General features: G+C 37.6%; 1 long non-coding RNA gene and 1 pseudogene across 1 annotated transcript; one reads left to right on the top strand and one right to left on the bottom strand.

Moving 5' to 3' along the window:
- The first annotated feature begins 9227 nt into the window (after nucleotides 1-9227).
- LOC122081569 lies at nucleotides 9228-10800 on the top strand. The gene is made up of 3 exons (XR_006141115.1): nucleotides 9228-9297; nucleotides 9440-9569; nucleotides 9785-10800. It is a non-coding gene; the product is annotated as an uncharacterized LOC122081569 (long non-coding RNA).
- A 3258-nt stretch (nucleotides 10801-14058) lies between these two features.
- LOC122081568 lies at nucleotides 14059-14762 on the bottom strand (annotated as a pseudogene).
- Nucleotides 14763-15042: the final 280 nt, after the last annotated feature.

Here is a 15042-nt window from a genome sequence, read left to right on the forward strand (position 1 = left end):
TCTCTTTCCATTAAAAAAAAAAAAAGGCGTGGAACCATTACTTGGGGATTTTGTGCTCTCTCTCTCGACAATTTATATAAATGCTATCTCTGCAACTCCAATGGAAGAGACTCTATCTATCTGGGACATATTTGAAATTGCTGAGTTTATGATTTGGAATCATAAGAGGGAGGAGTCTGCAAAATAGAGGAAAACAGAAAATGGCAAACGGAATCATCTTGGGTACTGTCCTGACAAAGGAAGAACAACATTTCCTACTAACTTGGTGCAAACTTTGTTCTTTATCATTTCCTACTAACAACATTTCAACTTTCCTATACTCTGTTTGTTACAGGTATATTCAAGGATAAAATATTCTTTGTAACTGTTTCAAGGACGCCCACTTTAGAGAGTCCGGCCTGAGTGAAGAAAATACAGTTAAACAATTTCTTTACCTTCTAGAGGAGAGAAAGTCAGAGCCACCATTGTTGGTTCTAGATGATGTTTGGGATGAATCAATTTTTTTTATGGCATATTTTGGTTATTCACATTCTTGGATGATTGTATCCTCTTGATCTAACATGTTTCGTAGGGGGACCTTTTCTGTTTATTACTTGAAAAGTAAAAATAGAAACCTCAGTGACCGACAAGACCATGATCCTACAATAGGATAAATGTTTATCTTGCTCTGGTGTCAATTCAATAACCAACCCCTTCCCCCCACCCAAAAAAATAATAATAATAATAAATAAGGGGGTTGTAGAGGAAGATGAATTCTTGTACCTCAAAATATGGATTACTCCTTGGGTCCAACCAAGTTGTAGCTCTGAATTCATTCTCTTAGTTTTTATTTTTTTAAGCAATTAATTTTCATATGATGTATACTATACACCTCTGGAATGCATATGCGTATACCCCATCCGTGGGTTGCTCAGAGGGTTAGGACGAATTGGGGATTGTGTGGATAGGCGCACGATCTCAGGTTTGATTCCCGATCTATGCATCTGCAATTTAAGTGGAGACCATGGTGGTGGGTTGCTATGCTAGTCTCCCTGAGGATTAGTCAAGGTGCACATAAGCTGGCCCATACACCTTGGTTAACAAAAAAAAAAAAAAAGTATGCTATACACCTCTGGAATGCATCAATTGATCAATGAAACTAATGCATTTCTTATTTTCCGTATATTTCTGCCATGTCGGATTAAGAAGCTGGGCACAACCACACTGATGACCAAACAAAGGATTGGAGTTACATGATCCCTTATGTCATTGTCAAATATGCTTACTAACTAAAACTTGGTAAGGAATATGAAGGGGAATTGTTGTGCCTCTGGAGATTCTTATTTTTTGAACCTGAAGCATTTTGTCTTGTTCATATATAAGGGATCCTTCCATTAGTGAACTATAGGCAGGAATTGTATTTCCCACAAAGTGAAAAATGAAAATAATCTTCATTAGACCCAAAGTTCTACGGAACAGAATGAAGTAATATTACAACAAGAATTACCAACTATTTTTACTCTCTCTCTCTTGGGATGGTGAGATGGGACTAAAAGAAGTACCCAGGGGATTGATAATAGCATAACAAAATGTATACGCTCACTAGCAGAGAGAAGGAAACTTGAAGGAGACTACCCCACATGCATGTGCATGTGTAATTTTTACTACTTATTATTACTATTAAAAAATACATACTCCTTGTCTTTGGTATACTTTTTTAAAAAGACAAAAAAGACTTTAACCTCTACCAAAAAAAATTTTCAATGGACCAAAAAACCCCTCGAAATGGAAAATAAAAATATTAATAATAAAAAAAGATGGAGCAGAAAGGGGAAAATAATTATTAATTATTAGAAATAATCACAATGAACAATTATTATGGAGAGTGGGGAGAGAGAAACAGAAATAATAATAATAATAATAAGTGGAGCATAAAGGGGGGAAGTAATTATTAAGTATTAAAAAGGATCACAATGAACAATTATCATGGAGATTGGGGAGAGAGAAACGTGAGAAGATGGGTGAGATTTTTTTTTAAAATAATTATAGAGAGATTTAAATATGGGGAGGGAGAGAGAGAGAGAGAGAGAGAGAGAGAGAGAGAGAGAGAGATAATTATGGAGAATGAAAAGGGAGTGAATAATTATGGAGATATTTATAAAGGTAAATATGGAGAGAGATGTACATAAAAAAAAAAAAGCTCCTAAAATGTGGTTCCTCCTTAAAACGTGGGCATTCTTACTATTGTTCCTCCTTAAATCTCTCTCTCTCTCTCTCTCTCTCTCCATATTTAATTTTGTAAATTTCTCCATAATTATTTTGTAAAGAGGGAGGTTTTAAAAAAATCTCTAATAATTAAGAATCAAATCGTGGGACCATTATTTGGGGATTGGGAAACCCCATTTAATATTTTTTATTATTTTATATGAAAACTATATTATTTGTCCCTTAATTTATTATTATTATAACCTAACCAACCTCATCTATTTCTATCCATTTTTTTCTTTTCTTAATCATAATTACCAAAACTTCAAATATTAAATGTAGAAGAGAGAATCCTAAACGGAAAAAATGAAAGGTTTTGCAGAGACCAAAGCAAAGAAGAAAGATAGCAATTGATCCAACAAAGACTGAAGGGCTGGAAGTGGGTGGAACGGCTCTAGCCTTTTTTTTTTTTTTTTTGGTAGAAATGGCTCTAGCATTTAGTGTAATTAAATGGACTATTCTCTATTAAACCATAGCCACTTAGAGAACCCTGCCAAATGACACTATCGGTGGCGAGCCTTGATGCAACTATCTCTAGCAATTGCATCTTTCAAGATCTCTATCTCTATAGAACCCAATCCCCACCACTGCGGCCTTATTCCTCTCCCTGTATCTCTCCCTTTTTTGCTCAATTTATGATATTTTACATCCACAAGGTACGTTTTCCAAACTATAATTTTTTTTTTAATTGACAAATGAATGTGTTTGTAATTATGTTGGAATTTGATTTAGCGAGAACCCTTGCTATGCTTATAGCTTTACCTGAACCTGTAATGTTATTTGTATGGTGCAATTAACTGGAGAAATTTTTTTATATTAAATCTTCTGATATGTTAGGGAATGATTGTCCCTAATGCAAGTTATATGTGCACTATAGCCATGAGGACCATGCTGCTATTCATTTTCTCTCATCATTCTTAAAAGTGGTATAGTATGATCTCAGATCTAAAAAACGATGTAAGAATCTTGAATATCAGAAACTAGAACTAGAGTTTTTGCTTGTGGACATGTCTTTTATTCATATCTGTATGGGTTGCATGGACCCTCATCTGCTCTAAATTGTGGGAGTGGACAATAATGTGATAGTGATGGTTTCTCTTAATTAGGGTATATGATTGAGGAATTTTCCTAGTTTTTTAATAATATTTTTTTATCTTTTTTTTTCCCTCTTATTATTGATTCTTAATTTATGACAGCATTTTGAAGCACCAGAAGTTGGTATGTTAGCTAGCTATTTGTGCATTCCTCTCGTTATAAAAATTAAACTACATCAGTATCTGTTTGAAAGAAGAAAAATGCCCAAATCTAGCTTCTGGATATTAATTTCCCATCAAATGCTCCCAAAGCTATAATCTTGCCACAGGCCACTAAAATGTTGCCACCAAGCTCAAATGAAAATTTTGTCAAGGAGCTTGCGTTGGAAAATTTAGTGAAATTTTATTGAAAAACTTGCATTTCTGTAAATATTTAAGTGAAAATTGTATTTTATTAAATCTATATGAGTGTTGGGAGCAATTCTGTTAAATTTTCTTTTATAAATCATTCTATTTTCCTTTTTTTTTTTTTTGGGTTTCATAATCACGTTTTCCACCAGGTTGTCAACCACCAATCTACTCACTCTAATTATTCTCTTTGTATAAAATTAGGAAAAAATATTTCTGGGTTAAAACTTAATAGTACTTTCTAAAAGCAGAAATATTAAAAACTTGTGGGTTAGAAGTACTTTCAGTCTACTACTTAATGAATGCCCAAACGTGCATTTGTACGTGCAAGTTTGCTAGTATATATGATACTATTATAAAAGCACGTACTCATGCTTTGTGGCTAATCTTTTCTTGACTTCTTTACCCCTCTTGCTTATTTAAATATCTTATTTTTTTTGTCAATCAATTTTATTTTTTTTGATATTGCTGGTACCCTTTATGTTACACCCATGCTCTAATCCAGTCTAATTTGAACTGTTATGATAGGCCTCGGATCGGAGATTGAAAGTACGATCGAGTTTTGGCTCGCAGCTGCACATTGCTGAAGGGGTAGAGATGACCCATATGTTCATGCATTGCATGCCTATCTAACTCGAGGGGATTCATACCTTTCGATTCCAGATGGTAAGTGACCCGACTCCCCACACTTGAATTCCGGCATGTGTCAAAAAATTACCGAAAGGCCTTGAGCATGTCCGAGGGCAACCACCCATGCAAGATCAACCATGAGATAGCAAGCTATCTTGACCACTAGAAATATGCCACTGGAAGCAGCCTAGGCCTAGATCCGGTGCCTGTTTCTAGTGTGTTAACATGCTGCGGTCGGGGTTCTGATGCCCGTGGTTCCTGCCACTCGCATCGTAAATGGTTCTGGATAATCCCAAATCATCCTCCACACCTTCCTTGTGACATGAGCACTTTACGGACCTAAATGGTCGGGTCCTCGTGCCTCGAAATTCATTTTAACCCGATTGATTCAAAAGGGGTCCAACCCAAACAAACCCTAAGGTCCACTTAAGTTGTAAGTTGGGAAATGAAGATTCATTTCCTCATTTCCCTTGTGCTCAACATAGGAGAGGAGAGAAAGAGGAGAGGAAGGAAGAAAAAGAGGAAGAAGAAGAAGGTTGGAGGCTTACATTGGTGCTGGTTGCTGTTAAGTTGCAGGAATCGCTGCCGGAGGTAAGTACACTCACTTCCACCACTCTCTCTCTTCATTTTGACCTAGACGAAACTAAGTATGGATGGAATCTTAGTGTACAAACCATGTTAAGATCATAGAATGTGTGTTCTACCCTCCCGGTGTTGTTGCCGAGCTCGAATCAAGCCCGGTGAGCTTCGGCAACATGTTTTTCTAAAAGACCAATTAGGGTTTCGATCATTTGATCGGTGTATCTCCCAAATGGCTTGGTGGAATTGGAATTTTCTTGGCTTCAAATGATGCTAGAAACATCCCCTACAAACTCCATAGAACAAGTCCTAACGATCGAGCCCCGAGCTAGAAAGCCCCAATTCGAGTTAGACCTTCCTATAATTCCACCATAAATATGGCACAGGAAACACTGTAAATGTTTTTCGGGGACATATGAGCCTTAAGTGCTCTCTGTCTTCTTCACCAACAACAGGACTAATATTTCCGATGGAAATGCCCTATTTTTGGTGGGTGTTTCCAATGACAATACTGTCACTTGGGGACAGTGTTTGTACCCTTTGGGGGTGACTTGTGTGGGCCCTCCCAATGTTTCTGACACATACTAATGTACGATTCCCTTTGTGTCTAGGATAGTGACGTGCACATGCCCCGATGCCAGAATTGATTTCATCGATCAGTGGCCATACTTGAACCCAAACATACCCAATCGTAAACCAGGTGAGGGATGGACTGTGTTTATTTTTAGAATGTTTACCATTATTAAATTGCTCATATGATTAGAATTATATGTTTAATTATAATTGCTCAAATACGATGATGATATGTTACATTTGTCATTTTACGATTATGATATGAATTGTATGGAGATGTATGACGGGATCCAGTGTGGCCGAGGTGGTACCAGTACTATGATCACCGTGTGTTTGGTTGTGTGTGTATGAGATGAAATCCAGCGTGGCCGAGGTGGTACTGGTGCCGTGATAGCCATATGTATGTTGCATTCATACATTGATTATGTGCATTAGAGTTAGATGTAGTCACGGGTTACATTTTGTGGCCAAGGTCTCTCTGGTATTGTGTACCCCGAGACTACATTTAGAAATGGATGCGCTTCGTGGCTGATGATTGGTACTGATGTCGCGTAGTCCATACTTAACTGTGATATGTATGCTAGATTAGGTAAACAGTCTCGGATTTCACTTTGTGGCCAAGGTCTCGCTGGTATCATGTACTCAGGACTGTATTTAGAGATGGATTACACTTTGTGGCCGAGGTCTTACCGGTATCGTGTAATTCATACTAACTCTATCACTATAAAGGCATGTAACGTGTATGTGATTAGGTATCACTCCTTATGCTATGAACCCTTACCAAAAGGGGTTGAGGTGTTGGATAATCCATTGTGGTATGTTCGATGTGCATTTTCGGATGCCACACCCGTGGTACGATGCGATTGTTGCTAGAGGCAGGAACTTGTCCAGTGTGGTCAATGATGTACCGGTGCCGTGACTGCCAGGAGGAGGTTATCAGGGGTTTGCAGGGTGACCCATGGACGCATACAGAGATCGACAGGCTTCTATTCATAGCTAGGGTTTGTATCCTTGCGTAGTCGATGGCGGTTTCAAGACGAAGGATACAGCCTAATGCGCCGTAGTAGCATTTACCAGACTTAGTTGTATTGTTAGGTAGCTAATAAATAAATGAACTGCATCACGAGCATCATGGACTATGTGTTTAATTTTCGCAATCATGCATCATAAATTATTACTGCTATTGTCTGGCTTGGATGTGTTTGACCCCACCCCTCACTGAGCGAGTTAGAAAGCTCACCCCATACATACACCCCTTTTTAGATGATAATGCAGGTACCATGGTGCCAATGGCAGGTGACCCAGTGTCTTTCGGGTCAGAGTATGGTGTGAGTGACTAGTGGATGCCAAAAGCGGAGGAGCACTATCAGGACTATACTTGCAACCACTATGCTTACATTGCACCGTGAGATTGTATATCATACTTTGATACTTTTGTGTATAACTGTGGATTGTATATATATATATATATATATTTTTTTTTTTTGAGATTTTATTATATGTCATAGATGAATGTAATAGAATAACTCGGTTATTGCTATTATATTATCATTAGATGTTTTTCCATTTTATTTATGATTCTGCTACTATACTCTGATTCCGTTACTTATGTTGGTTTGTGATGTGAGGTTGTGAAAATCTTAAGGTACTGCTATTAGAGATCCTGGTAGATTTGTAAGACAGGTACGTGTCTTACTCACACTGCTGGTATTCCTAATGGTAAGTTGGGTCTACTAGAATTGGGGTGTGACACTTTATATTTTTTAATATTCAAGTATTCTTTAAAAGTCCCTCAAATCTCTTTCATTATCTCCCTCTCTTTCCCACTTTCCTTTTTATTCTTATTAGTTTCCTTTTTGGTGAAGAAATATTATTAGTTTCCTTACCAATAAAATTTTATGATTTATTAAAAAGAAATCAATATTTTAGGAGTTTTTTTCTACTAAAATTCTATTAGTTTCCTCACCAATAAAAATTCCTCCACCTCTCTCTCTCATGTTCCACTCTTTTTCTCTATTTAAAATATCTTTTATGATTTGTTAACTATATTCTCCATCGTCTCGTACTCTCTCCCTTCCTTTCCCTCTCTCTTTCTCTCTCTTTCCCCTCTCTCTTTCTTTCTTTCTGTAACAGCAACCACATGCATGGTTGTTCATCTTCTTATATTTTTTTGTATGCTTTCTTTCTGTTCTTATTTTCTTAATGATCCTAAGGTTTACAACATGAAACACTATAGCAACACACATGCAATTTATGTTCTTTTTTTAAAATATAGTTCCTTTGTAGAATGAAGGTTGGAACTTCCCAGCTCCTTGAATCGATCAATACCCACACACACAAAGTTTCTATCTTCTGTTTCATAATTAATTAACTTTTTTTTAATGGTTTGGCCTCATTGTAGTGTGTCTGAAGTGAAACTCATGAGCTTTCCTTTGTGAGCTAACTTGGGTTTCTTCTTCTGTTACGGCCGTTTCTGTTGTGCTTGCTTGTTTTACTTATTTATGCTTACTGGGTTAATTGGAGAGATTTTTTTTTTTTCACTTCTTTTAGTTCTTGAAGAAGTGGGCTTTGTTTGATTGGTGGTTGTGGTGGAAGAACTGGAGAAAGAACCATCAGAACCATATCTAAGTGATTTTTGCTTAGTTTTTAGGAGAAGAGCCTCCCCACCAACACAATGCATGGGTACAGCAAGCTTGGTAGTGGTAGGGCTTCCTTGTCGGTGTCTACACCGACTCTGACACCGACCTTCTTAGCGTCTCCTCCTTCGTCACCCAGATTGCATCATGGCCGCAAGAGTCATTATGGGGGTGGTTGACTTACGTTTTCTTTCCATGGTTCTTCGCAAACAAGCGTAGTCCTCAGGTTTTTGAGAAGCTCTGGCTGTCTATGCAGCTTGATGGCAACCGTAGTTCCAATGCAGCAAGTATTTTACTTCTACTTAACTATTTTCTTTCTTTGTAAATTGATGTTGTAATGGGTCTTGCGCATTCAAGATTATTTGGTATGGAACGCTTTTTTGGAATTTCAAGATGGCCTAGCTTTTGGAGAAGTATGTTTAGTTATATGTGAGAGAAGATTTTTACAGAGTAGAAAGCTATATAACACAGAGAAGTCGCGTAATTCATGTGTCTTAGTCTGTGGTTGAAATTTTTTGTGAATTTCAGTTATTTTTTTTGGTTTTAACCTTTGACTCTTGCCTTTTTTTGTAATTGCTTATGCGTCAAAATTGGGGTTTCTCGGTCTCCTAGGTGGGTTTGTCTATTTATTATTCGGTGGGATGCCAGTGCCCCCCCTTTACATTCTAATGCATGAGCAGGTTTTATTTGCATATTTTCTTCTTTGGCGATCAAAGAAATTAGCAAGTTTTTTTTTTTTTTCTCCTCTTAGCTTGTGTTTCAGTTTGTGTGTTTATGGAATTCTACCAAATGTTTCCCCCCTTAGATGGGATCTCTTTTAATATTGGATGATCATCTATGCCTCTATGATCAGTTTGAAGAAGATGCACTTAAGGAAGGAATGGGTGGAGGTGCTGTTGCCCATGACCTGTATGACATATTCCAGTCTTCCTCTTGTGGTAGCCTATTTGGAGGTAATTGACTTTTATCAGTCTACATTTCTCTATTTCAGTCAATTAATTCTTAGATACATTGAGTTGTTTGCTTTGGCTATGAAATGTTTGTGGTGACTAGGTGGTGGTACCAGCAGAGGCCGAAGATAGAGAAGGGGAATGGATGTGATCCACCCTCTCAAAGTCTCTCTGGAGGATCTGTACAGTGGTACGACGAAGAAACTCTCTCTCGAGGAATGTGACCTACTCCAAGTGCAAAGGGTGAGTGAACACTTGTAGGCGTTACACTCTTCAGTCCTTATTTTTTTGTGTTTGTTCTTAAGGTTATTGATATTCTCTTTGTTTGATGAATTCCAGTAAAGGGTCAAAATCTAGCATTGTCATGAAATGTTCTGATTGTCAGGAACCTGGAATAAAGGTATCAATCAGGCACCTTGGTCCTTCCATGATCTAGCAGATGCAACACCCATGTAATGAGTTCAAGGGCACCAAATAGACCATAGGTGACAAAGACAGCTGCCCTCAATTCAAAGGTGAGAAGGTTGTATAGGAGAAGAAGGTGTTGGGAGTTATTGTTGAGAAGGGAATGAAAAATGTACAAAGGATTACTTTTTCATGGGAAGCTGATGAAGTTTTACTTAACATGACTCTCTTCTCCTCCATTTTGTTTATTTTCCTAAGTATTTATTTTTCTGGAAATATTTAGAAATGCTAATATAGTGATCTTGTGGTTGGCAATGTTATGCAGCCTAACAACATCACATGAGATAGTATTTGTTCTACAACAGAAGGAGAACCTCAAGTTCAAGAGAGAGAGAGACAATCTCTTCTATGAGCACACCTTGTCCCTTACAGAAGCACAATGTGGGTTCCAGTTCATATTGACTCACTTGGATGGTATGTAGAGTCGTCAAACCTGGTAAGGCATTTAATATTGAGAAGATTTAATTAAACTTGGCCTTGTGGTAGGGTCAATTTGGGATGTCTTCTTGATTCATGATGGTTGGATGGTTTATTTATTCATTCTTTTTGGGGTGCTTTTTGGAACCAGATCAATTCAAGGCAATCAACGATGAGGGTATCCCAATGTACCAGAGGAATTTTATGAGGGGAAACTCTGCATTCACTTCACAGTAGAGTTCCCTGATTCATTCACTTTAGGGCTCTTTGATTCGGGGTTTGGGTTATTGTTTATATTACCTTCAAGTTTCTATCTATCTAACTAGTTGCTTTAGTAATGTTGTTGCTTATTTAAATCTAAATATTCATTCATTTTTTTTTTTTTCTGAGTCAAGTTTATTTATACTATGGGATCTACATGGGGCGGTTGATAGTTTATTTACTATGTGTTCCTAGACTAATCTAATTTTTTAAATGAATTTTGACTCTTATAAAGAGCAACCCAATGCATGAGACTAGGCCTGTGAGGGGCAAATGTTATCAGTTAATAAATTGATGCTAACAATTTTTTAGGTATTTTCTTACTCTGACAGGTTGTATATGACAAGCTAGGGATGCGTATTGGCCTTCCATTTATTGGGAGACCACGGCCTTCAGTTTATTGCAAGAGTATGTGGAGGACAATGTGCCGGATTTTTTGGTCTTAATATGCATGCAAATTGTATTTTTTTTTAAATATCCACGCAATATGGTGTGTTTTTCACAGATACAGGAATTTGTCTATTTTTCGAACACATTCCTGGTTGTGCACATGTATGTAAGTAATTAATGTCATGGACATATGGAAATATGTAAAGAACTTAGTTTCTTTCGCATATCAGTAACCTCTGCAGTTTTAGCCTCCCTCTCATCTTTTCTTGCCTTTCTTCTTATTTCTTATTTCTTTTCTTGTCTCTTCTATTCCTTTCAAAGTGAATAATCCTACCGTTTTAGTTAAAATCAAATCAGTCTTATTTTTATAGTTCAGGGTTACATTTGACTAAAATCTCTCTCTCTCTCTCTCTCTCTCTCTCTCTCTCTCTCTCTCTCTCTCTCACACACACACACACACACACACACACCCCTCCACCAATATACTTGTCACGATGTCAAGATTCTCTCTTGTAAACAGAACAATAGAACAAGATTATATATGAGTACGGATTTTTTTTTATTTGACTATTAATAATTTTCCTACCATATTAAAATAAAGCTTGTTGTTCACAGCCCTTAACCTTGCTATAAACACTTGTGACTATATGACCAAGTAGTTAAGCTAATTTTGGATCGATGTAAAGATGACCTTTCATTGCTCAATGTTCATATCTTCTTTAACTCAGCGTCCCTTGCTTGTAATAATTTAAACTATTTTATCAATAAATAAATAAATAAAATTATAGTCATTAGTTCCCTCTCTCTTTCTCTCTCAACAAATAGCCACACGTGCATTTGCACGTGTCAGTTTTACTAGTATATATATATATATATATAAGCTTACATTTATACATTTATACACATTAATAAACCACAACATGCATACTGTTTTTTTTTTTTTTTGTATACTCATGCATACTCACACTAATATAATATTATTGAATCTATATCACACCCTACCAACTATGGTATAATATATTATAATATAAATTTACGATCGACACTCACGAACCCTAAAACCTTGTATGACTGTCACAAGTGAGTATAAAACACAAAAATTTTAAATGACTAGCCTTTGCACTCCTCAACTCCCTATAAAACACAAAAATTCTACAGTTATAATTTGGCGTGTTACATTAAACCTAGATCCATGATGATTGCTCCCACATATCATACTATCGAAATGAAAACTATTTCACTTGACTATTTTATCCCTTATTTTTATCCTTTTCTCCATCTCTTTGTTTTTATATTTTTATAAATAATTGGTATCCTTTTCTTATCGTTAATTATTGTCTCCTATCTATACTCTTCTCTCTTCCAATTTAAGACGATACTATATTTCTGTACTTTCCTCCTTTCTCTGAAATTTTCCCCACCAACCAATAATAGAATAGAGTGATTCCAAACAGAGAATTTAGGAATGTGAGTTGAGAGAGAATTTCTCCTCTTTCCTTATCTCTCCTAAAATTTTCCCCTTGTGGCCTTGCCCACGATCTCCCCTCCTCTCTACACCCTCTACTCTCATCCAACCTCCTCCCTTCTACTTTCCTTTTTCGTTCCTTTTTCTTCTAAAACTCTCTCTCTCTCTCTCTCTCTCTCTCTCTCTCCCCAATAGGAAACTAGGAAACCTTCCTTCTAAATAGATTCCATATGTCCCTCTTTCTGATTGCTATCTTCTCTAATTTGGTTGGATATACACAACAACTAGGGGTGCAAGTTTGGCCCTGATGGCCCGAACAAGGACCGACCCAAAAAATTTCGCCCTGAGGGCCGGCCTGACCCTAAAATTTTTTACCCTTAGTCAGGGTCAGGGCGGGTAAAGGTTAATGTCTTTGGCTCGCCCTGAACCTAACCCTGATTTTTTTACCTTGACTTTTGGCCCTGATTATGGCCTAACCCGGCCCTGGTTTTTGCCCCTGATGTTGATTTTGGATCTTTTGTTTTCTTAGGATGTTCTCCTCTTTATTTAACATGACAATGGTTTTGAGATCTTCGGATTGTTTGCCTTATTAAGATGAACTATTTGTTTATCATGACAAATAATTGGTTTTTCTTTTGTATTATTTGCTTTCTTAGAATGATCTCCTCTTTGTTTACCATAATAGTTGGAGTTATTTGTATTGTTTGAGTGTTTGCTTTAGGATGTTCTCTTCATGACAAGCAATTTGTGACTATGTGTTTTTTTTTCTCTTTATTATGAATATATTTTTATTTTTTAGTTATTTCATATTTTGCAGGGTTAGGATCAGGATATACCCGGCCCTTGATGGCAAATTAGGGTCAGGTTCAGGGTCATCCTGGCCCGACCCTGAAAAATCAGGGCCATTTAGCGCTAGTAAGGGTTGGGCCTGAGTTGAACTTTTGTAGCCCTGAGTCAGGGTCAGGGCGGGTTTAGGCCCAGTTAAGTGGACTTAGGGTTGGGCTAGGATTTTAAGAAGCTCGGCTCAACCCGACCCTGTTGCACCCTTAACAACAACCAAATCATGTTCTCTCCATCATGGGAGAATCTTTGGTAAGCTCTCCCTCTCTCCATCGAAGAATCCCTGGTTACCTCTCTTCCTCTCTCAATACCCGAGAAGTCATAGACAGCCCTATCTTCCCGTTCACTCTTTCCCAGTGTTGACTCAGGTACTGGCACCTCTCTCTCTCTCTCTCTCTCTCTCTCTCTCTCTCTATGTTTTTGTCTTGAATCAAATGGATATTACTTTCAAATTGTTATTGTGGATATGTTGTTCGAATTTGCAAATAGGCTTCCACTGATTTTAGGGGTTTTTCTCTATGTAATTAACACACACCTTCTTTTCTATTTGTGATCTTACTATAATTGCAATGGTGCAATTAATGATGACATCGGAGAAACCTACAACTTCCACAATTGAGTCAAGCGACCAGGATCATCTGCTGCCTATAAGTGCTTTTGCCTTTGACTTCTCTCTGTTTTACTATTCTTTTTTTTATGTTGGATATTTCATTGTTTCCATTGTTTGTTAAAATTGAGCATAGATTAAAGGCATGCATGCCTTTCTACTTTCCTCCCTCCAAAGATTTATTATTTCTTTTTTTTTTTTTATGGAAAAATTATGCCCCCTCCACTGTAGTCTACTGAAATTACGTGTGGATCCAAAGGTTTGAACAAATTACGCCCCCTCTCCTGTAATTTCAAAGATTCTAACAATTAGATCCAATCTATTAGTCTCCGTTAAAATGGAATGGTTAGTTGCTGATGTCACCTAATATGATACCTTTTAATGCCAAAAATGCCCTTATATACCCATGATTTTACCTATATACACTTCCACTAAAACGAAACAAGGGAGGGAAGGCAGCTTCCGCTCATCGTCTTCAACCCACCCCCACCGCCAAAGAAGATGACCGGAATCATGCATCCCAAATATGAGTTTGTTGCTGATCAGCTGCTTGGCGCTCTAGGGTCAGTATATTGAGTTTGTTGCTAATGGCTGAAGCTCGTCCTTTCTACCCAGTAAAGCCCCAGGTCAAAGGATCAAGGTAGTTTCTTCGTGAGTCCGAGTCGAGAATCGGAGCTGGCTTCTTCCCATCGAGTCGTCGACCCACCTCCTCATCCCATGGCATGTCCAACTCCGGGCGGTTGTCTCATACTTATTCCGGTCAGACTTGTACAAGTGAGCAATCTCCGGTATGAGTGGATCATCAAGGTTTGGGTCCATCAACAGGGAGCAAATAGAGAGCAGAACCTTCGAGATTTGTGAGAGCTGGGCTTCATTGTTCTTTTAGAATATCCAAACAAATGCTTCCATTGCTATTGATGTTCAGGTGGAAGACATTTGTCATAAACGCTACCTTGGGTGGCTTGAAAGGGTAATCAGGAGGAAAATGAAAGCTAACAAGGAAAACACCTCCTGCATATGGGCTATCGGGAGGTCCCATAATCGTTGCTTGCCAATGAAACATATCTTCTGCAACTGGACCGGCATTGCAAGATGTTAGAGGATCCTTCTGCAAACCCTTGAGTTCCTTCGGTATACGCTTTGACACCATGAGATGCGGCTGAGAGGAAAATTAGGGTTTCGCAGAGACGCTTGAATTAACGGGGATGGCCGTAGAGCGGATCGACAATCAACCCCAGAAATCGCTGATTTGGTTATTGTAATTTAGAGAGAGAAACAAGGGTTGGGCTGCAGAGGATAAACATTAGAAAGATAAAATGTCCATTTTTAAAAGCTTAGGAAGGACGACAATGAATGATTTCAGTGCAGTTGTAGTGCACATGAAACCACATGTGAAGGTGGAAGAAAATAAAATTTGCTTTCCTCTCTTTCATATTTATTTTTTAAAACATTTTTTTCAATAAAAGGTAATAAGGTCTTTTGTTCTTTAAAATTAACAAAATACTCACACCATCAATACCAGGGAAGGGAGACATAATTCGTT

The sequence above is a fragment of the Macadamia integrifolia genome, chromosome 6 (assembly GCF_013358625.1).
Source record: "Macadamia integrifolia cultivar HAES 741 chromosome 6, SCU_Mint_v3, whole genome shotgun sequence".
Taxonomy (NCBI): domain Eukaryota; kingdom Viridiplantae; phylum Streptophyta; class Magnoliopsida; order Proteales; family Proteaceae; genus Macadamia; species Macadamia integrifolia.